This window comes from Triticum dicoccoides, chromosome 7A (genome assembly GCF_002162155.2).
Source record: "Triticum dicoccoides isolate Atlit2015 ecotype Zavitan chromosome 7A, WEW_v2.0, whole genome shotgun sequence".
NCBI lineage: Eukaryota > Viridiplantae > Streptophyta > Magnoliopsida > Poales > Poaceae > Triticum > Triticum dicoccoides.
This window is the reverse complement of record NC_041392.1, coordinates 726,674,632-726,697,870: the sequence shown is the minus strand read 5'-3', so window position 1 is coordinate 726,697,870 and position 23,239 is coordinate 726,674,632. Positions and strand designations below refer to the sequence as shown.

Below are 23,239 nucleotides of genomic sequence, written 5' to 3'. Positions count from 1 at the left end.
AGTCGCGCCCCCTACCTCGTGACTTCCTGGTAGCTTTCTTGACGTAGGGTCCAAGTCCTCTAGATCATGTTCGTTCCGAAAACCACATTCCCGAAGGTTTCATTCCGTTTGGACTCCGTTTGATATTCTTTTTCTGCGAAACTCTGAAATAGGCAAAAACAACAATTCTGGGCTAGCCTCCGATTAATAGGTTAGTCACAAAAATAATATAAAAGTGTATAATATAGCCCAATAATGTCCAAAACAGGATATAATATAGCATGGAACAATCAAAAATTATAGATATGTTGGAGACGTATCAAGCATCCCCAAGCTTAATTCATGTTCGTCCTCGTGTAGGTAAATGATAAAAACAGAATTTTTGATATGGAATGCTACTTGGCATAATTTCAATGTAATTCTCTTAATTGTGGTATGAATATTCAGATCCGAAAGATTCAAGACAAAAGTTCAATATTGATATAGAAATAATAATACTTCAGGCATACTAATTAAGCAATTATGTCTCTTCAAAATAACATGGCCAAAGAAAGTTATCCCTACAGAATCATCTAGTCTGGCTATGCTCCATCTTCACCACACAAAGTGTTTAAATCATGCACAACCCCGATGACAAGCCAAGCAATTGTTTCGTACTTTTGATGTTCTCAAACTTTTTCAATCTTCACGCAATACATGAGCGTGGGCCATGGACATAGCACTATATGTGGAATAGAATGGTGGTTTTGGGGAAGACAAAAAGGGAGAAGATAATCTCACATCAACTAGGCGTATCAATGGTCTATGGAGATGCCAATTAATAGATATCAATGTGAGTGAGTAGGGATTGCCACGCAACGGATGCACTAGAGCTATAAGTATATGAAAGCTCAACAAAAAATACTAAGTGGGTGTGCATCCAACTTGCTTGCTCACGAAGACCTACGGCATTTTGAGTAAGCCCATCATTGGAATATACAACCAAGTTCTATAATGAAAATTTCTCACTAGTATATGAAAGTGATATCATAAGAGACTCTCTATCATGAAGATCATGGTGCTACTTTGAAGCACAAGTGTGGTAAAAGGATAGTAGCATTGTCCCTTCTCTCTTTTTTCTCTCATTTTTTTTATTTGGGCCTTTTCTCTCTTTTTTATGGCCTCTTTTTTTTAGTCCGAAGTCTCATCCCGACTTGTGGGGGAATCATAGTCTCCATCATCCTTTCCTCACTTGGGACAATGCTCTAAAAATGATGATCATCACACTTTTATTTACTCACAACTCAACAATTACAACTCAATACTTAGAACAAAATATGACTCTATGTGAATGCCTCCGGCGATGTACCGGGATGTGCAATGATGCATGAGTGACATGTATGAAAGAATTATGAACGGTGGCTTTGCCACAAATACAATGTCAACTACATGATCATGCAAGCAATATGACAATGATGGAGCGTGTCATAATAACGGAACGGTGGAAAGTTGCATGGCAATATATCTCGGAATGGCTATGAAAATGCCATGATAGGTAGGTATAGGGTGGCTGTTTTGAGGAAGGTATATGGTGGGTGTGTGATACCGGCGAAAGGTGCGTGGTATTAGAGAGGCTAGCAATGGTGGAAGGGTGAGAGTGTGTATAATCCATGGACTCAACATTAGTCATAAAGAACTCACATACTTATTGCAAAAATGTATTAGTTATCTAAGCAAAGTATTACGCGCATGCTCCTAGGGGGATAGATTGGTAGGAAAATACCATCGCTCGTCCTCGACCGCCACTCATAAGGAAGACAATCAATAAATAAATCATGCTCCGACTTCATCACATAACGGGTCACCATACGTGCATGCTACAGGAATCACAAGCTTCAACACAAGCATTTCTCAAATTCACAACTACTAAACTAGCACGACTCTAATATCACCATCTCCATATCTCAAAACAATTATCAAGTATCAAACTTCTCATAGTATTCAACACACTCATAAGAATTTTTTTTATTAATCTTGAATGCCTAACATAATTAAAGAAAATTACCATGCTGTTTTGTAGGACTCTCAAAATAATCTAAGTGAAGCATGAGAGAACAATAGTTTCTATAAAATAAATCCACCACCGTGCCCTAAAAGATATAAGTGAAGCACTAGAGCAAAAACTATATAACTCAAAAGATATAAGTGAAGCACATAGAGTATTCTAACAATTTCCGAATCATGTGTGTCTCTCTCAAAAGGTGTGTACCGCAAGGATGATTATGGAAAACTAACAAATAATGACTCAAATAATACAAGATGCTCCAAGAAAAACACATATCATGTGGTGAATAAAAATATAGCTCCAAGTAAAGTTACCGATGAAAGTAGACGAAAGAGGGGATGCCTTTCGGGGCATCCCCAAGCTTGGGCTTTTAGGTGCCCTTATATTATCTTGGGGTGCCATGGGCATCCCCAAGCTTAGGCTCTTTCCACTCCTTGTTCCATAATCCATCAAATCTTTCACCCAAAACTTGAAAACTTCACAACACAAAACTTAAAGTAGAAAATCGTGTGAGCTCCGTTAGCGAAAGAAAACAAAATACCACTTCAAGGTACTGTAATGAACTCATTATTTATTTATATTGGTATTAAACCTACTGTATTCCAACTTCTCTATGGTTTATAAACTATTTTACTAGCCATAGATTCATCAAAATAAGCAAACAACACACGAAAAACAGAATCTGTCAAAAACAGAACAGTCTGTAATAATCTGTAGCTAACGCAAGTTCTGGAACCCCAAAAATTCTAAAATAAATTTCTGGATGTGAATAATTTATCTATTAATCATCTTCAAAAATAATTAACTAAATAGCACTTTCCAAATAAAAATGGCAGCAATTCTCGTGAGCGCTAAAATTTCTGTTTTTTACAGCAAGATTAAAAAGACTTTCCCCAAGTCTTCCCAACGGTTCTACTTGGCACAAACACCAATTAAACACAAAAAAACAACCAAACATAGGCTAGATAAATTATTTATTACTAAACAGGAGGAAAAAGCAAGGAATTAAAAAAAATTGGGTTGCCTCCCAATAAGCGCTATCGTTTAACGCCCCTAGCTAGGCATAAAAGCAAGGATAGATCTAGGTATCTTTAGTTGGTAATTCTTTAATGAAAAATCTATCACACTTAAGAGTTTATTTCCTTTTATCAATTATCAAACTTCTAGGCACAAAATCAAAACAACCATTAGTAGCAAACGGTTCCTTAATGATAGCAAAAAGATTGGGATGAATACTTATAGATTTGAGATCCGCAGTTTCCTTGCTAGAGGATTCACCCTTATTTTTAGGAACATACACAAGCTTGGAAATTTTAGTTGGAGGACTTGGAGTATTCTTTACGGAAGAAAAGGCGATTCCCATGTTGGTAATGATACCCTCAAGTTTATCGATTCTAGTGAAAAATCCTGATTTATTCTTTCATTAACTATGGGTTCCTTCTCCTTAATATTTTTCAAAGTGACTCCTACTTTAGATCCATATTGAGTAATTTGGTTATGGATCTTTTTATCCAAATTTTCAATTAACTCTATGGTAGCAACTTTATTTTCAATAATTTCAAGTTTTTGCATTACATGCTCCAAAGTTAACATAGTTCCATTAACCAAAAGAGGGGGTGAGCCAAACAAATCTATCATAGCATTATAGGAATCAAAAGTGTAGCTACCCAAGAAATTCCCTCCGGTAATAGTATCAAGGACATATCTGTGCCAAGATGTAGTGCGTACATAAAAATTGCGGAGAAGAACGGAAGTAGATTGCTTTTTGGTAGATCTATTTTGAGCATTGCAAATTCTGTACCAAGCATCTTTTAGATTTTCTCCTTCCCTTTGCTTAAAATTAAGAACTTCATTTTCGGGAGACAATGAAGAAGATAGGGGACTAGACATAACGACAAGGCAAGCAAACCAACACATAAGCAAACAAGAGACGGGCAAAAAGAGGCAAATAGAGAAAGAGAAGGAGGACGGAGAGAGAGGGCGAATAAAACGGCAAGGGTGAAGTGGGGGAGAGGAAAACGAGAGGCAAATGGCAAATAATGTAATGCGGGAGATAAGAGTTTGTGATGGGTACTTGGTATGTTGACTTTTGCGTAGACTCCCCGGCAACGGCGCCCGAAATGGCTCGTTGTCGGGAGTCAAATCTTGACTTGACATGGCGCGAATCTCCTCGGCAACGGCGCCAGAAATCCTTCTTGCTACCTCTTGAGCACTGCGTTGGTTTTCCCTTGAAGAGGAAAGGGTGATGCAGCAAAGTAGCGTAAGTATTTTCCTCGGTTTTTGAGAACCAAGGTATCAATCCAGTAGGAGGCCACGCACGAGTCCCTCGCACCTACACAAACAAATAAACTCCTCGCAACCAACGCAATAAAGGGGTTGTCAATCCCTTCACGGTCACTTACGAGAGTGAGATCTGATAAATATAATAAGATAATATTTTTGCTATTTTTATGATAAAGAGAAATAAAGATGCAAAATAAAATAAAAGGAAAAAAAAATAACTAAGTATTGGAAGATTAATATGATGGAGAATAGACCCGGGGGCCATAGGTTTCACTAGTGGCTTCTCTCGAGAGCATAAGTATTACAGTGGGTGAACAAATTATTGTTGAGAAATTGACAGAATTGAGCATAGTTATGAGACTATCTAGGTATGATCATGTATATAGGCATCACATCCGAGACAAGTAGACCGACTCATGCATGTATCTACTACTGTTACTCTACACATCGACCGCTATCCAGCATGCATCTAGAGTATTAAGTTCAAGAGAACAGAGTAACGCTTTAAGCAAGATGACATGATGTAGAGGGATAAACTCATGCAATATGAAATAAACCCCATCTTGTTATCCTTGATGGCAACAATACAATACGTGCCTTGCTGCCCCTACTGTCACTGGGAAAGGACACCGCAAGATTGAACCCAAAGCTAAGCATTTCTCCCATTGCAAGAAAGATCAATCTAGTAGGCCAAACCAAACTGATAATTCGAAGAGACTTGCAAAGATAACCAATCATACATAAAAGAATTCAGAGAAGATTCGAATAATGTTCATAGATAAACTTGATCATAAACCCACAATTCATCGGTCTCAACAAACACACCGCAAAAGAATATTACATCGAATAGATCTCCACAAGAGTGGGGAGAACTTTGTATTGAGATCCAAAAACAGAGAAGACGCCATCTAGATAATAACTATGGACCTAAAGGTCTGAAGTAAACTACTCACACTTCATCGGAGAGGCTATAGTGTTGATGTAGAAGCCCTCCGTGATCGATGCCCCCTCCAGCAGAGCTCCGGAAAAGGCCCCAAGACGGGATCTCACTGATACAGAAAGTTACGGCGGTGGAATTAGGGTTTTGGCTCCGTGTCTGGTAGTTTGGGGGTACGTAGGTATATATAGGAGGAAGAAATACGTCGGTGGAGCAACGTGGGAACCACGAGGGTGGAGGGCGCGCCTGGGGGGTAGGCATGCCCCCTACCTCGTGCCTTCCTGGTAGCTTTCTTGACGTAGGGTCCAAGTCCTCTGGATCTTGTTCGCTCCGAAAATCACGTTCCCGAAGGTTTCATTCCGTTTGGACTCCGTTTGATATTCTTTTTCTACGAAACTCTAAAATAGGCAAAAAACAGCAATTCTGGGCTGGGCCTCCGGTTAATTGGTTAGTCCCAAAAATAATATAGAAGTGTATAATAAAGTCCAATAATGTCCAAAACAAGATATAATATAGCATGGAACAATCAAAAATTATAGATACGTTGGAGACGTATCAACAACATACATAGTTCTCTTTGCTGTCGGTATGTTACTTACTCGAGATTCGATTGTCGGTATCTCAATACCTAGCTCAACCTCGTCACCGACAAGTCTCTTTACTCGTTCCATTATACATAATCCCGTAACTAACTCCTTAGTCACTTAGCTTGCAAGCTTCTTGTGATGCTGTATTACCGAGAGGGCCCAGAGATACCTCTCCATCATACGGAGTGACAAATCCCAGTCTCGATGCATACCAACTCAAGAGGCACCTTCGGATATACCTATAGAGCATCTTCATGATCACCCAGTTACGTTGTGACATCTGATAGCACAGAAGGTATTCCTCCGATATCCGGGAGTTGCATGATCTCATGGTCGAAGGAACATGTATTTGACATTAAGAGAGCAGTAGCAATAAACTGAACGATCATATGCTAAGCTAACGGATGGGTCTTGTCCATCACATCATTCTCCTAATGATTTGATACCGTTATCAAATGACAACTCATGTCTATGGTTAGGAAACCTTAACCATTTTTTGATCAATGAGCTAGTCTAGTAAAGACTCACTAGGGACACGGTATTTGTTTATGTATCCACACATGTATTTCAGTTTTCAGTCAATACAATTCTAGCATGAACAATAAACCTTTATCATGAATAAGGAAAATATAATAATAACAGCTTTATACTTGCCTCTAGGACATATTTTCATCATATAGTAGCTCTGTAGAGCCGTATAACTAAGGGTGTGTGCGATGATGTGTCTGTCTCTGCACCTCGATCACAATGATCGAGTCACCAGTAACAAAGCGGGGAAACAGGACAAGGGTGTAGGGCAACTGATGGATCACTAACCTACCTATACTAACCATTTAGGATAGTAGGTAAAGTATCAACATTAGGTTACAAAATCAAGCTATGCATCAGAATAGGAGCAATCAAATACAGTAGCAAAATCTAATGCAAGCATGGGACAGAAAGAATGGGCGGTATAGGAATGATCAAGGGGGTTTTGCTTGCCTGGAAGCTCTGCTGAAAAGGACTGGTTGTCAGGAGCATAGTTGTAACCAGCGGCGTCGGCGTCGCTCTCGGCGGCTACCAGAGAGTAGAGGGGGAAGAAATAATAAATACAAAGTAAACATGACATGGCAATATGTTGTGCTGGTGGTGAGCTAATGCAGTGCTACACGTTACAGATGGAGCCGGAAAATATCAAGGAATATTTTCCTAGCTTTAGGCATCTGTCAAATAGATGAACCGGAGGGGAAGGTTCCATGTTTGTAGCGCCGGAGGCATGTGACAGGTGTGTGAATGGCATATCCGGATTCATCTCATTTTTCTGAGCAACTTTCATGTAGAAAACATTTTTAACCTTGTTATGGATTATTTTCTATGATTTTTCAAATATTTAAGCAATTTCTGGCATTTAAATCAATTTTCAAAAATAACAGAAAATACTTTAATGCATCAGTAATATGTCAGGGTGACATCATCTGTCAACACAGTCGGTCCAGGTCAAACCTGACCACTGGGACCCACATGTCAATGACTGAGTTGACTAACAAAGGTTAACTTAACTAACTAACCTAATTAGCTAGTGGGACCCATCTGTCATAGACTAATTAATTGACATATTAACTTATTTTTAAAACCTGATTAATTAAGCGTTGGGGCCCAAATGTCAGTGACTGGACCCAGTCCAGTTAGCACATTGACTGGTCAACGCGGTCAACTAGGCCCCTAGGACCCACATGTCAGTGGCCCGGGGTGGGCCCCCCGCCAGCCAGGTCAGTGGCGGACGGCGTTTAAACGCCGGTGACCTCAAATGTGGCGGAGGGCCACGGGAGGCGTCAGAAATCGGCCATAGGCGGCCATTTCGCGCAGGATTTGGCGCGTTCGAACGTTCAGACGACGGCGCGTCGAACGGTGGCGGTGGCATCGGCTGGGGTGGTCGGGTTCGACGCCGGCGAGCTCATCGGTGGAGGCCGGAATGCAGGCGAGATTGGGCACGGCGAAGCAGGGGACGGCAAAGCGTGCGAACAGGTGATACGTCTCCAACGTATCTATAATTTTTTATTGTTCCATGCTATTATATTATTTGTTTTGGATTTTTAATGGGCTTTATTATGCATTTTTATATTATTTTTGAGACTAACCTATTAACCGAAAGTTGAAGATGTCAGCTAAGAGGAGTTTTTAGACCTTTACGGTCATTCCAAAAGTATGGAGGCTACTCGAGAAATTCAATAAGGAAACAGTTTTAAAGCTCGGGTCTTGATAGTGAGCTGGATACATGGAAGACAACAAAAACTACAATTAGTATATAACTACAATTAATTATGAGTATGTGCAGGGTAGATCATCATCGGTGAGGAGTAGCGGCGGTAAGGGTGGTTCTTCGAAAAGATGGACATATATACTGTGGGGATGGGCATGCACCAACTGTAGATGAGACATGTGGTGCTCGCCATCATTGCAAGTCTGCTAAATTACAAGTCGATGCAGAGATGGGCTTGCGAAAAGGACATGCTAAGGTGCGATGACCAGGCTCATCGCCTTGAGATTGATCACGCTCATTGTTAATAGGTGGATAACGTGAGCACCTTCAGCAATGGCGGTGAAGAGAGTGGCAACACGGATGAATCACTTGGAGCATGTAAGGACTTATTTTCCCTGTGGCAATGCACGGGCTCACTTGTTAGTTATAACTAACGTTACCAGTAACGTCTTGTCTTAACCCACATTGAAAAAAAATGCTAAGAAAGGCGTGGAACAAAGATCTGGATGGCTAGAAAATTAGAAATTGCAAGATATTGCTGCTGCTGCTTACTAGTCACCAACAAAATTCCGAGCTCAGCTTTTCTAATCCTAACCAACACAAGAAAACGGAGTGAGAAAGAGATATGTATGGGGATGATCTTCATGAAACGAATGAACGACACATAAAGACTATAGAAAAGAGAGAGTTTTGCATCGGAGAGCAGGTTGATTGGAATGTGAAATTTTGTATTACCTTCTTCCAGTAATCGCGTGCAGCAGCAGAAAATCGCGATTAGAACTTTAGAAGGCATGGGCGGGGGCGCAATCAACCTTGGGCTGATTCGCCCGCCAATTAGGGCGCTGGAGTTATTTTCCTGGCCGTTCAGCAGTTGCTCTCGGACCCCAGAGTCATGTGTGGCATCAATGAAGGATATTGCGTCGAGCGCTTGCACTTTTTTTCTGTATGAGAGAATTCAAAGGCAGCGAGCGCACTAGCCAGCCGGCAGTTTTGCTTCTGTGATTAGCTTCTCAAGTAGCAGGGAATCGGAGTAGAATCGGAGAAGATTATTATGGCCGTGCGGTAAGCCGAGAAGATTGCGATCTGTTACCCTTTTTTAAGAAATCAGTCAATCTTACATGGGCTAACATCATGTATGTATATATGGAAACGAAGCCATCGGAGGCCCTTCGTACTCGGGGGCCCGGGGCGGCCGCCCCTTCCACCTTTTGCGATCTTTTGTTGTGGAGAAACTTTACCATCTACCTTGATGGCATTAGCAAACATCAGTGTCAACACATTCCGTTTTCCATTATACCAAAATGAATGAGTATATGACCTCCCATCATGTGTGGCTTCATGATCGTATTGCCAAGGCCTCCCCAACAATAAATGACATATATCCATTGGCAAAACATCACATATCACCATATCAGTATAATCGCCAACAGAAAAATTCGCGCGGACTTTATGAGTAACCTTGAGCTTTCCTGTATGATACATCCACTAAACATGGTGTGGCTGAGGGTGCTTCCATGTAGGTAACCCTAAAGCTTCCGCCAATCTCTTGCTGACCGCGTTGGTGTAGCTTCCTCCATCTATAATCAACTTACAATTGGTGTTGTCGATTTTGCATTGAGTTTGAAAAATATTTCAACGCTGCCCCTTATTCTCAATGCGATCCTCTTTAACCCGCTGCATCATCAAAGTTGGATATATTTCAGCGTCTTCAAAACTCGCAGTCACTTTTTCAGCATCTCCAAAATTTTCACTAGAAGTGTCAAAAGTTGCCTCTTCATCACTAGCGGATGTATATCCATCTTTTGTGAGCAATACTCTCTTCTCATTAGGACAGTCACGCTTCACATGTCCCCTTCCTCCACATTTGAAACATTCTATGTCACTAGAACGGTTGGTGGACTGCACACTTGTATCAGCTCTTGATGTTCCTAATTTTGACACATCCTTTTGCACAAATCCATTGGATTGAGTCGACGATGCCATCTTGGAACTAGTGCCAACATCATCAGAGTTTTGTTCAGGATGTCGCCATGAGTTAGAAGTGGTGCTATGAAAACCATTAGCTTGACGTCGCTTAATTTGCTGCTTTGCACACACAATTTGGTGCACAAGATCTTGTATGTTGTAATAAACCACCATCTCTACACGATCCTGCACCTTTATGTTTAGCCCGTTAAAGAAACATGCCATGATCGCCTCCGGATCCTCTGTTGTTCTTGTACGAATCATAAACAATTCCATCTCCTTGTAATATTCATCAACACTCATATTACCTTGAGAGAGCCGATGCAACTTGTTGTACATATCTCTTTTATAGTGCTCAGGAACAAAATGTCGTCTCATGAATTCTTTTATCCCTCTCCAAGTCGTCGGGCGATGTCTTGGACGACAAATTTGATTCCACCAAATTAGCGCGTGACCAGTGAACTCAATTCCAGCAAGTTGAACTTTCTTCTCTTCACCATAATGATGTGCGTAAAAAATTTGATCAACACGCATCTCCCACTCCAAATAGCCTTCTGTTTTGCATTCGCCGGAGAACGAAGGGATTGAAATTTTTATCCGCCCAATTCCATCATCCAAAGGCACACGCGCAGCTTGACCCACTCGGTCATGCGCTCCGCCACGAGCAGCAGCTTCACGACGGGGCTCAAAGGGCCGCGGTCGTGGCGCGTACCCTGCCGTAAGATCAACATCGTCATCAACACCATCATCTCCAGCATGTGGTCGTGCCGCCACACGGCGATCATGCGCGCAGCATGTCCATCGCAAGCCGGTGTTGCGTAACGCAGTGGAGCAACTGGAGCAGCCTGTGGTGGTGCAGAATTAGTCGTCGGCGTATTGATGGTGTCCGCCAAAGCACGTATTGATGGTGTCCGCCAAAGCATCAAACTGGGCGATCAGGCCATCAATCCTTTTGCCAAGCTTCACCTCTAGTGCGTCATAGCATTGCTTGATGTAGTTGCACGTCTGGTCAAAACCATCCCGGATATTTTCAGGAATCTCATCCGCGTACACTAGACGTACAATTTCCTGAGAATCAGCAGCAACCTCATCATCCTTATTGACCGAGGTCGACATCTTGATCGACACAGTACCGTGAACAACTTTAGCTCTGAATACCATTTGATAAGACTCAACTAGACGATGAGTCGCTGGTTGGTCCGATCTTCCATGGTACTTGCGAAATAACAATGAACGACGGAAGAAATAGTCACAGAAGAAATAGTCACAGAAGAAATAGACGTAAAAGAAGGTAAGAAGCCAAAGGAGAAGACTTGCACCGAAACTGATATGTGATCAGACACGAGCACAGCAGCAACAAATTCCTAGGATTCGGAAGAACGCATCCTTGGTGCCTCCTGACGTGAGGCCTTTTCTGTTGTTTTTATTCAACTCCAAACTAAAACAAATCTGCCCCCAATACAGAAGTGAATATGCCTAATATATAGGCTGACACAAACCAGCCGCAAACGACGTACCAAACTCTCTAACCGACTCGATCACGTATCTTTCCCTACTATATATATATATATATATATATACTAGTAAAAATGCCCGTGCGTTGCACCGGGAGAACAAAATCATCACACTCCGAAGCATAGCCTACTACATGAGTAATTGTTTGATTTATGACCCACATCAACTATTGTGGCCAGCTTGCTTAGAAAATAAAAAAAAACTACTGTGACCAGCTTGTTAACCAAGAACCGAAAATATGAATAGTTAATTCCTAAATTTGCGACATTTTTCTCATGGATCTGTAACAATCTTCTCAAAATCTAGAACAATTTTATCCTAAACCTAAAAATTTCTCCATTTCATATGTTGTTGCCAAAAGAAACATAATTTAAGCAATGCCATATACTTCTAAAAGGCTAAAACATCAGCTACATGTGAACAGAAACACAGAGGCAAACTCTTTAGGATTACTATAATCATAGTAATCAGCGACCACTCTTGGCATATATTCTTTTGAAGTGTCCATGTTAAAACGATATGGCACACCATTTATATACAAACTGCTTGTGCGATTCCGAAGTCTGAATGCTTGTATGGCATCTTGGTGCCAAGAAAAAGAGATGACCACTTTTTCTTCTGTTGCTTGATGTATTGTTCGTTTAGATGTAAATTCCAACTTCTGACTAATGGCGCTGAGAATTGCTTGAACTGATTGCTGACCAAAATGTGATAGTGGCTCGATGACAAAAGGGTAGTGCCATACGGTGCACATTCTTGTGGATCCCTGTATATCTCCCATGAATATTTCTTTGCTTGACTGATTGTTGATATCCATGGCTGTGCCAAAAAAGGAAAATTTTAAATTAAGAAATGTGAAAATCATATACTCTACTGTGATATATATGTGCCAAAGAAGCACAAATCTTTTGCTGATCAGGCATGACAACTTTGTACTCTGTAAGTTTGACAGAGAAAGGAGTTTATTACTGTTTTATCTGTGACCATGAATACTGTGAGCGAAATGCGACACTAAAATAAGCAGATAATATTTGTTTTCCGTTCTAGTGAGCATAGAGCAGGAGTGGATCTTACTAAAATAGCATGAGCGATTTATGCTATGGCAGAAAGTAGCTAAAAGAAATACTACTAACGGAAGAATAAAAAATCCAGGAAATGGAGATATTATACCTGCAAGTGCAGGAAAAAGTGGCAAATTCAAAGAATGTACTTTCATTTAGCCAACAGATAAAATGTTTCTGTTCTCGTGAGCAAACGGCTAGAATGAACCTCATTAAAATAGCATGAGTGATTTATCCAAGGGCAAATAGTAGCTAAAAGAAATACTACTGACAGAAAATCAGAAAATAACGAAATGGAGATATTATACTTGTGAGTGCACGAAAGATTATTCCAAAGGAAATACTTTCTTTTAGCCAATCGCTCAATGCAAAAGATTAGTGCAATGGGTAAAAAGTACACACCTTGACAGAATATCTTGTTCTTGTAAATCATGTGCTCTACAAATTTCTGAAATCTGCTACTGTAATTGTACAAAAATCTTGCCACTGAAATCTGCCAGACTGTCCACATAAGTTCTTCACTTCGGTCGTAATCCAATTGATAAAAATAAGAAACTCTGCTAGTTGCATATCTTTTAAAGCAAGAAATTAATTAATAATTACACCTCTCTGTAGTCGGTAATTTCATCCGATTGGGTTTCTACACCAGTGTCTACTCATTCACAATATACAGACAAATTTAGATGGCAGAACATTGTAGATCAGAAGAAAATTTTCAGGGTAAAATCCATGTCAACAAAAAGAACAGACATAGAGCCATCATGAGATTTGGATCCACAAAAGTAGTAAGGAAAAGGAAGAAATATGAAAAAGAGAAGGACATTTTTACTCGTTTAGTACTCACCTATCCCTGCTAAAGAGAAAGACATGAGACTGGACGGAGAAGTCAACTGAAAAAATTGACGTCAAAAAGAGAGGAGTATATCTTCTAAACTCAAATTATAGCTACAGTAAAACAATGCTCTACTTTCTCTAGCAATGGCAAAATTCAGAGATGTACATATTGAGGAGGTGTTCATGTTGGGCAGACGCGAGGCACTGGATGTCGAGGGGTACAGGGGTGTACAGCACCAGCGGTGCTGGGGGTTTGGCCACTGCTGATGAAAGTATGCCGTCTCTACTCTCAAGCACCACCAGATGGTGGTAAAACTTCAGTAGCAGAAGACACCCGACCGACAACATCTAAAGAAAAACAAATCGTTAATTCCCTCTAGTTTATTTTCCACAGGAAAACAAAAGCAATAGCATTGTAAAATAAAAGGAATTGTCAAAATTAGTAGCTTCATATGAGAAATCAAATGTGAAGACAAACGGCAGTACTCGGTAATCAAGTGGCCAGGATACACACACAGATCAGATATATTTCAGTATTCTGATCGCGGTTCATGATTTCCTCTCCGAGCAATTGATACTCACGCTCACTCCAATACTACTGGCAATTCCGTGAATCAAATATATGCCTTCTTTCATATCAATGATCTCTGGAACCTTGACCATCTAAGGGAAGATAATTTTCTTTCATCAAAGTTATAAACAGACCCAATTTGAATGTACCTCATCAAATGAAAGGTGCATAGATGTTTAACAGCCTCAAGGTATGAAGAATCATAGAATTAAGAAGACTGCTATGTATACTATGTATTAATGTCTCATGTCTTCAGAAATCTGTATCTACTTTTCAGTAGGAAAATTAGCTACTTCCAGACTTATGTGCTCGACTTGATAACTTATAAACACTCTCGGCCATTAACCTATTTCACGGACTTCAGCACAATACTTGTATAAATTTATAGAAATTCTGTTCAAAAAATGTTAAGCTAAGTCGGCAATGCATATATTACCCACATCTTATTCTTCGACCAAAAGAAGGTAACAAACTCCTATAATTATAGATGAAAAATATGTTATGAGCACCATAAAGATAAAAATTATCAAATGACAAGGGAAGCGTAGTTTTGCACAAGTTATCATTCATGCACCTGAAAGATCCACACAAAATAGAGCTAATAAAGGATTGAGTCAGTAATATCACCATCATCTCAAGCTTCTTCCACTATCTTCGTCCTTCCCACCTCCTCACGAGCAAACCCACTGCCCCGACCAAATCCATCTCATGTCTTCATCGACCTCACAACCAAAGTACCAATCATCAAAAATCGAATCACCACTCTAGCTGGATGCTATAAATCCCGTTTTCCATTTCAATTGAGCTCTACAATGCTGAAATTTCTAAATCCACATGCTTTCCTTTTTCTGCATTTCCACTGTCTTCGTGAAAGTGAAACTGACTTTGTGAAACCAGACATGTCCTCCACAAACCCAAGGAAGCTCTAAGTATGTTGGTGACCTGTTTATCATTCAGCTTCTTAGAGTACCTTTGCCCTTCAACAATGTTGCATGCCTGCAGTCAGTTTGTAGAATACACTAAACATCCGATGTCTAATTGAAAAAATTCTGTTATTCACCTAGACATTAAAAAAAAAATCGCAAGTCACTCTGATCCATTCTGTGTTATTTACTGCACTACAATTTATTCACCAACAAAATAAAGACCAAGAAGCAATGAATCTGGAGATTCCAAAGACCAAGAAACATCCGGAATAGATGGGTCAAATTTCAGGGGCTTCTATCTACTAAATTCAAAGTATAAATTCAGAAACAATAAACTGAAACAAGAGCCATCAGAAGTAGCACCAATTCAGAAACAATAAACTGAAATAGGGGCTTCTATTTCTATCAACTGATTAGCTTTCAAGGGGATACATACCTCTGGTGTAGCCACCGCAGGCGACATTGAACGGCTCAATGGATGTGCTTCTTCTGCCGGCAAACTTGGCGGAGGTAACATTGGAAGTTTCTTCGAAACTCACAATGATTCATCACACAAAAAAAGTAGCATAGCAGCCATGTAGATATCATATATATCTCTGTTAAGAAGAAATAAGGAATATTACAAAGCTTAAGAGGAAACTCGCCTCTGCCACTTTTGGGTTTACACAAGTGTAATCCACTCGCTCACTAAGAACTTGCATGGCATTTCTAGTGTAACTATTTTATGAGCTTACAAATAAAAGCACAAAAATGAAAATAGCACATCATATATACACTGTTTGTGTTTGGAAGGATATCAATTAAATAAAAATAGATCTGTTAATGGACTTGTTTGTGTAGTAGCAGAATTTTGTTCAAAATAAAACTGGACTTGTGCTAATGGGAGAGACAGAGAGTAGATGGGGGTTGCTTGACCTATCTTGGTGTAGCAGAGGCGTCATCCGAGGAGGTGCTTATGGCTAGGGTTCCTCCCTGTTGACCTGCATGGGAAGGGAATGAAACGAGATGAGGAAGGGACGGGAAGGGGAGGGGAGGGGATGTGGACAAGATAGAACCTTGGAGCTGCAGGTCCATGGCGTCCTCCACATCTCCGTGAAGAAGCCCTTGATGGCGGCGACCATGGTGGATGGGGAATTCCCATGGCGTGCTCCATCTGCATCTGCAGCAGAGGACATGAAGAGAATGTGAGGTGTAGGGGTGGTGGATCCCAGCCAAGAAGGAAGGAGGGACGAACCTAGGCCGCCGGAGACGCGCCGGCGAAGCCCTGCCCGAAACCCTAGCCATGGGGGTGGCGTTTCGAGCGGGCGGTAGAGGCCGGGAGCGGAGAATCTGGCCGGAGGGTAGGGAGGAGCGGACTCCGGGGAGTTGGGGGGCGTGCTGCGCGGCGTCGGAGCTCGCCGGAAGCTGCCGGCGTGGGTGGTGGCGGCGGCGGTGAGGACTTGAGCGAGAGGGAGAGGAGGCGAGCCCATTATCCTCCTTTGGTCGTGTTTTTTTCTTTACCCAAATTTGCTCGGACCGCGGGTTGAATAATCCAAACGACAGGGTGTTTTGTGCAAAAACGAATCGTTTTCCCCGATCCACTTAAACAGGAACTGCGGGTTGAATTCTTGAAAATAGAGGGGCTTTTCTGCAAAACGTGCGACGACGGACGGGCAGAAGCACTCCGTGCTTTATTAGTAGGGAAAGATATATATATATATATATATATATATATATATATATATATATATATATATATATATTATATTATATATTTTATATATATATAGTAATAAAGCAATTACTGCTTCTGGTCGTACGTCGTCGACGCTTTGGCAAAAAAGCCCCTCTGTTTTGTAGTATTCAACCCGCAGTCCTTTCTTAAGTGAGAAAACGTTTCGTTCAAACATTTTACAAATAAATCCTTATAGTTTACTGTATTCATCACACGGTCCTTTTTAAAGTGAAAAAACCACCAGAAACACACACGAGAACGGGCTCTCCTCTCCCTCGCCTCCCGATCCCAACCGCCAGGCGCTCGATCTGGTGCCGCGCCGGCCATCCGGGCGCGGCGTCGATGGATCTGGCGGCGGGTGCGGCGTCTTGCTCCGGTGGAGACGGTGTCCTGCTGATGCTAAGAGACCAGGGCATGAGGGAGATAGGAAGAAATGAGGATAAGGGGCACAAGGTGAGGGAGGCGGTCGCCGCCGGCGGCGGCTCCGGTGACCGGCCGGAGGGCAGGGAGAGGAGCTCATGTTGAGGCGGCGGGGCTTGGTGGATGCTGGTTCCTCCGGATCGACCCCCTACTCAGATCTGCACGCCCCTGATGATTGGAGGTAGGTTAATCACTCTCCTCTTTAAAACTAGATCGTTTTCTTCTTTGATCTGGAAAACATAAAGCCTTAGACACCCAACGGTATGTTTCAACACGTTTTTAGCCTTGATTTGATGTAAAAAGGATCTAATTTCTGTTCCCGCTTATGTTCTGGATTTCATCTTTTCTCCTTTCTCTGATTTACTCATACACGACTCCTGACTTGCTGCATGTGGCTGCTGAATCTTCCTACTGCAGGTGTGCTTTTCACATGTTCGTTGAGTTGCTTAATGACATAAAAAAATGAAATCTGGAGTTATGCAATTTCAGCAACAAGGACGGATGGCCATCTTCACAGGTTATGCCCCTTACTGTAGTTTGCATTGAGTCATGTGCAGTAATAATGACATATTTGTTAGCCTGCTAGCTGTTTCTAGATTTTTTTAGACATGATTGACTGCTTCTACACAAAAGGAGTTTGTCGAAAATAAGAGCAATCCCACTGTTGCTACAGAGCCTGAAGATTCTTTGCCTTTCTTTGAACTGTTTCAGTTTTTTCTTTCATATGGCTACAATTATTTGATTGGTCCATGTAGATTTAGGCAACATGAGATGAGCCGATGATATATATTGTAATGTATGATGTCTATTGCTACAAGTGTTGATGTCTTGGTGATGGCAGGTTTTGCAAGTAATTGAAATGCTTTTTGAGTAGACGATAATTAGATAAAGTTCTACCTGATCTTGAGGTATGTGAAAGTGAACTCGGTGATTTCGAGTAATTCTAAGAGTATACATCTCATCTATCAGGTATCCTTTTTTGAGTAATGCTAAGAGGATACATCTCATCTATCAGGAATTAATCCATCTCGTTTTCTCTGTGTTTACTTTGTTCTACAAATGGCTAACTAGGTAATGATTATTGATAGCTAATGACATGAGGGAGAGGGGGACAAGCCCCTTTAGCTACTGCAATACGGTTGTGCATACAAATGTGCTACTCATATTCCACTGTTAGACGAGCTAGCCGCGAGAAGCAGGTTCAGAATTCAGCTCCATTTGATTTACATAGATCATCTTGATGCAACACCATCACTTTTCTTGATAGCAAACAACAATTTTTAGTAATCATATATAGCTTTTCTTTGGTTTGTTTATTCTATTATACCATAGATATCATGAGAAACTGTTAATCGCTTAAGGAGGGTGTTCTGTTCACTCAAAATGAACTGCCTAATGGTCTGATTAGTTTATGTACGTGAAAATTTATTTTAATAATTATAGTTGCAATTTCCAGACAAGGCATATGTTCTTTTATACTTTTATAGTGAGTTTACAATAGGTTGAATAGATTCGATTTCTATTTCCTTTCCTCATCGTCGTCCGCTTAGGTTGTAAGGGGAGCCAGAGAGGTGAAGGAGGTGACCAAAGCGGCAGCGGCCTTGGGGTGCCGAAGAAGAGTGCGCGGGAGGATGGAAAGGGGCTCGTATACGACGGCTGGAAGAGGTAACCTAGGATTTCGTGGTGCTCTACTCTATACCTCATGCTCGGATGATTGTACTTTTCGTTTTGACTGATCAATTGGGTTTAAATCTGTATGAGTTGGGTAGCAACTTGAGCTCATATTTCGCTTGCAGTGGTTGTGCAGAAGGAAGATGTTGGTTGAATGAGTCCCTTGGAGCCTAGCGGTGCTGCTCAGCCCTGTACATGCCATTGCCCGCCTCTGTGAGTAACTGGGATCCTCACGCTACCAATTTGGTCATCCCTGGGAAACATCAAGCAGATCATGAGACTGCATCTTGAGAAGAAGCATTATTTACAACCCAGTATTATGTCATGCATGGAAGAAGCACTCGACCTTATTACTAACTACTTCCTCTGTACACAAATATATGACGTCTTAGACTGAACATACAAGTCTCTAAAACGACTTATATTTATGTACAGAGAGAGTAATAACATGTAAACAGGTGTGTTGCGTTCCTATTCTGATCGTGGATTTCAAGCATACTGCTAACAAATGTTGGAGAGCGTGGCAAGTTTCATCTAATTCAATACTGAATTTCTGGCCTTCACATTGCCATCTTTATCCCATATAAGTTTCCGAAGTTTATGATCAGTATAACTACATTTAGTAGCTGTTGCAAGCGAAACACAGTTGGGTAGAGCAAATTAATTGTTGTTGACCGAAAATAGTAGGCGCCAATTTGTTTTTGTGCAGTGGGTGGGGAGAAATTATATATGGTAGAAGCCAACCTGGTCGTTTTATGTTTTTTGTTGGACGATGTTATTTATCTATTTGGTTACTTGTGCATAACTTTATTTAATTGCTGAAATTTATCTTGCATTAACAGTTTTTCTATTTGAATGTAGTCCTGGTAATTCTTTCAGTTGGGAGATTAAACCCTAAATTAGGTATATATTTTTTCACAAGAAATAGGTGTTGTAAATGAAGGATTCCATTCCCCACTTTAATAGTAGAGATTTGAGCGAATATATCTATTCATGGTATATCTTAATATCATAGAACAAGTTATATACTTTTTTATATATGGCGATACTATTTTCTATACACAGCGGTACTACTGGAGAGAAAGAGTGGTGAATGCTACATATGTAGAACAATTGTAATTTTACCTGAGAATTGCTTTTCTATTTAAACAGGAAATCTGATTGTTAACAAAAGAATTCTACAAACCCCTTAATTTATGGTACACTAATTTTCCCGGCTGTTATTTGGAAGGGATGAGGTGTTCCAAGTGTCAATACACTCTCTCTCTCTCTCTCTCTCTCTCATACTAGATGTAACATGTAAGTAGTACAAACTACTAAGATAGCACATTTTCTGAATAAAGAGTACATGTTATAATACATGAATAGAAGTGCCGTCATTTCAAACCTAACTGGAAAAAAATGCACATATATTCTGGAAGAAGTCTATAGGAGTGGATGAGCAAATAACACATCACGTTCGAATAATAGTGAATATGTTGCATTTGTTCACCTAAATTAGTTTGGTATTCTGTTCTAGAATGTTAATTGCAGAACAAAGACTAGCGATGGTGCAAATAGAAGATAGGTTTACTGGAGGGGGTAGGGGGGAGGTGTGAAATATAACCAAATTGCAATGGTCACGTGTTTGGAAGTGCAGGTCGAGGACTCAAGGTGGGATTGCGAGTGGAAAGGAGGAGGACAAGAAAATTAATGCTATAACGGTAAAAGAAAGCCGACAAAGCCATATGGATGCATGAATATCCACATGTTACATAACATGATGTTGAATCACTCGAACATACCCGTTGCAACGCACGGGCACCTTTACTAGTACTAACTAAAAAGGACAAGGACACGTCTTCTCTCCTAGTACTAGTATTTCTTAGTTATAAAAATACACGAATTAATCAATTCCGGCCACGTTGATTACATAGGACAACAAAAAGGACATTGCCTACTACCGAACGGGGAAGGCACCAACAACCATTTATCTTGGATCTGGATTTGCAGAGGAAGAGGGACGCCACCTGACCTTCCTCTCCGGCCAGCGGAGGCGACAAGAGCAGGCAGAGGCCATGGATTAACAATACAACCTCCCAGTTTATCAAAGCACTGATCGACAGCTTGAAGATAACAATCAATCAGCTGCATAAAGCGATTGCACTGACCTTGAGAGAGGAGACGCTGTTAGATCGATGAGAGAAACGAGCTCAGTGAATGGTGGTCTGATCTCCTTGCAGGTTGCAGCAGCTGGGTAGGCGGGGGTGGGTGTGTAATATACAAAGTTGATTTGACTTGACTCGAGGCTGTTAGAGTAATACAAACACATTACTGGTTAATTGAGCTGAGCATGGATTAGTTTAAGGTAAACGATTTACAGTCGGCTGGCCGGCTGAACTTCCGGCCGGTCAGGCCCGCTCTCCATGCGTTTTAGATCATCTGTAGCAGATTCGCAACCGGCCCATCCAGAAAAATCGTTTAAGGGCGCCCGCAAAACTTTTTTAGGTACCACGAGCGCTCCGGCGGAACAGATCCCAAAAATTTTGCAGGACGCTTTACAGGATTTCATCTGGCCAGCTAAGCAGCGATGAAACGGCGGTGGCCAAACCTCCTGCATTTGGGACTTGAATTTCAAAGTTGGGTTAATGCAAAAGCCAAAAAAGTTTTCTCAAATTGTTTCACAAAAATGTTTAACCCATTCTCCTCGATATTTTAACATTTATAAAAATAAAAAAATAATTTGGATAAATAAATTTAAACCCTATCTATATTCACCAGAAGCTATCAAATACAATTTTAAATATGTGATGTTCCAAAAATTATGAAAATTTATATGTGGCTTGTTAATATTGCTAGTAATTTATGCAAAAAGTTTCAACACAAACCAAATTCATTTGACAGCTAGAATAAATAGAAAATAACAACTAAAACCAAAAACAGAAAAAGAAAAATGGTTTCATGCACCTATCGGCCAACAGTAAGCCGACTAGGACTGATTGGGTTACTGCAAGCCAATTAGTCCCAGTCGGCTTACTGCTGGCCGACTATGTATTATTTTTGAAAAAAATAATTTTGGTGTAATATTTCTAAAAAATAATAATAATGTATTATTAAAAAAATAGCTTTAGTAAAACCGTAAGCTAAATTGTGATATTTCTTTCCTCTCCTCACAAATCTCCATTTGCAAGGGGAATGCACTACTGAACTGTGTGTGCTCTGCTTACAATACTTGATTTCAGTATAAAGCAATTGCTCAGTCTATTTTATGGATAACATTAGTGTTACTAATTTACCTATTTACTTATTTGATACATGTTCAAGTGTATAAACAGATGCATGACTTGCTGGAACACTACGGTCATGTTTTAATTTTTTAAATGTGGATGGTATTTTGTAATCTGAATTTTAATATCTCTATAGATGTAGCCCAGATGCCCTCAAACTGAAATCAATCTTCAGTGTTTTCTTTCTGTTTTGTACCTCACGCCAGCACCATTGGACCGTGTGGTGAGAATGCACCTCTCTTTTATAAATTGTACTATTATTTAACAAGCATCCTACTTCTTTTATCATTTTTATCTGGTCCTCAATTATACCCAGGGTTCATAGCTACTACCGTGTAAAACCTGATCCAAAGTACTTACTTTAATTAGTTTCGAGGAAGTTCAGAATTGAACATATAAGTTTCCAGTTTTCTCAGTACAATCTTATAGGGCCCTATTAGTTTTAATAGACATGTTGCTTTCCTGCCTTTCAAAAGATACAATTTTAGCAAACTTCACATAAAAAGACAGTTTTTATTGATTTATATGGACACTGGGATTTTGTAAATGTCAAATCTCCATTGTTATTATCTCTCTCGATCTTCCGAGGCCAGTTGCTTTTTAGCAGGAATGGCGGTCTTCATGACACCGAGAGATACAAATGGAACACTCTTCAAGTGCATTACGACATCCATGATATATCCATACTTCATGGTGATACTGGATTCATCAATAATAATGATTGTTTAATGAGTAGGAAAATCAAGTGATCTGCAGAAACTGTTGTTGTTGGTAACAACAAAAATTTCAGTGGCCAAGTTTTCTTTTTATGGTGGATATTACCTAGAATAATGCCACACATTAGTCCATATTGGTATAGAAGTCGATACATATCCTTTAGCCAATGAGAAGTATGATTATGTTTTGGATCAATGCCACATACCCTTTCTCCTGTATGGGCAGCTGCATTGTTTTCCACAGTTGTTTTTGCTTCATTGCTACTTCATAGTGACTGTAAAGTTATTTACTCCTTAATGGAATGGTGGTGCAAGCTAGCATGGCAGACCCACTTGCAAAAATGTACATGTGCAGCACAATGTCATGTGCCTGCGTACCTGGACGGGGTAAGCATGGCAGCCTGAGGGTTAAAGGACAATAGAAGGGTAAAAGAGAGAAAGATGGAATAGATGCAAAGCAGTATAGGTATAGCAACAAATTGGTATATTGAAGAGAATTTTCAATTTTTGT

The 23,239-nt window shown here is 40.4% G+C and overlaps 2 long non-coding RNA genes across 3 annotated transcripts; one reads left to right on the top strand and one right to left on the bottom strand.

Annotated features, from left to right (window-relative positions):
• Positions 1-11,896: 11,896 nt before the first annotated feature.
• Positions 11,897-16,131, bottom strand: LOC119328385. Its single transcript, XR_005158945.1, has 6 exons — positions 15,997-16,131; positions 15,857-15,921; positions 15,378-15,537; positions 14,643-15,011; positions 13,013-13,792; positions 11,897-12,368 (listed from the first exon to the last, which is right to left on the bottom strand). It is a non-coding gene; the product is annotated as an uncharacterized LOC119328385 (long non-coding RNA).
• A 1,044-nt stretch (positions 16,132-17,175) lies between these two features.
• LOC119328500 lies at positions 17,176-19,309 on the top strand. 2 transcript variants are annotated; one of them, XR_005158991.1, is made up of 5 exons: positions 17,176-17,256; positions 17,493-17,592; positions 17,917-18,274; positions 18,626-18,740; positions 18,872-19,309. It is a non-coding gene; the product is annotated as an uncharacterized LOC119328500 (long non-coding RNA). The 2 variants fall into 2 exon arrangements; XR_005158990.1 differs by lacking the exons at positions 17,176-17,256; positions 17,493-17,592 and having other exon boundaries at positions 17,611-18,274.
• Positions 19,310-23,239: the final 3,930 nt, after the last annotated feature.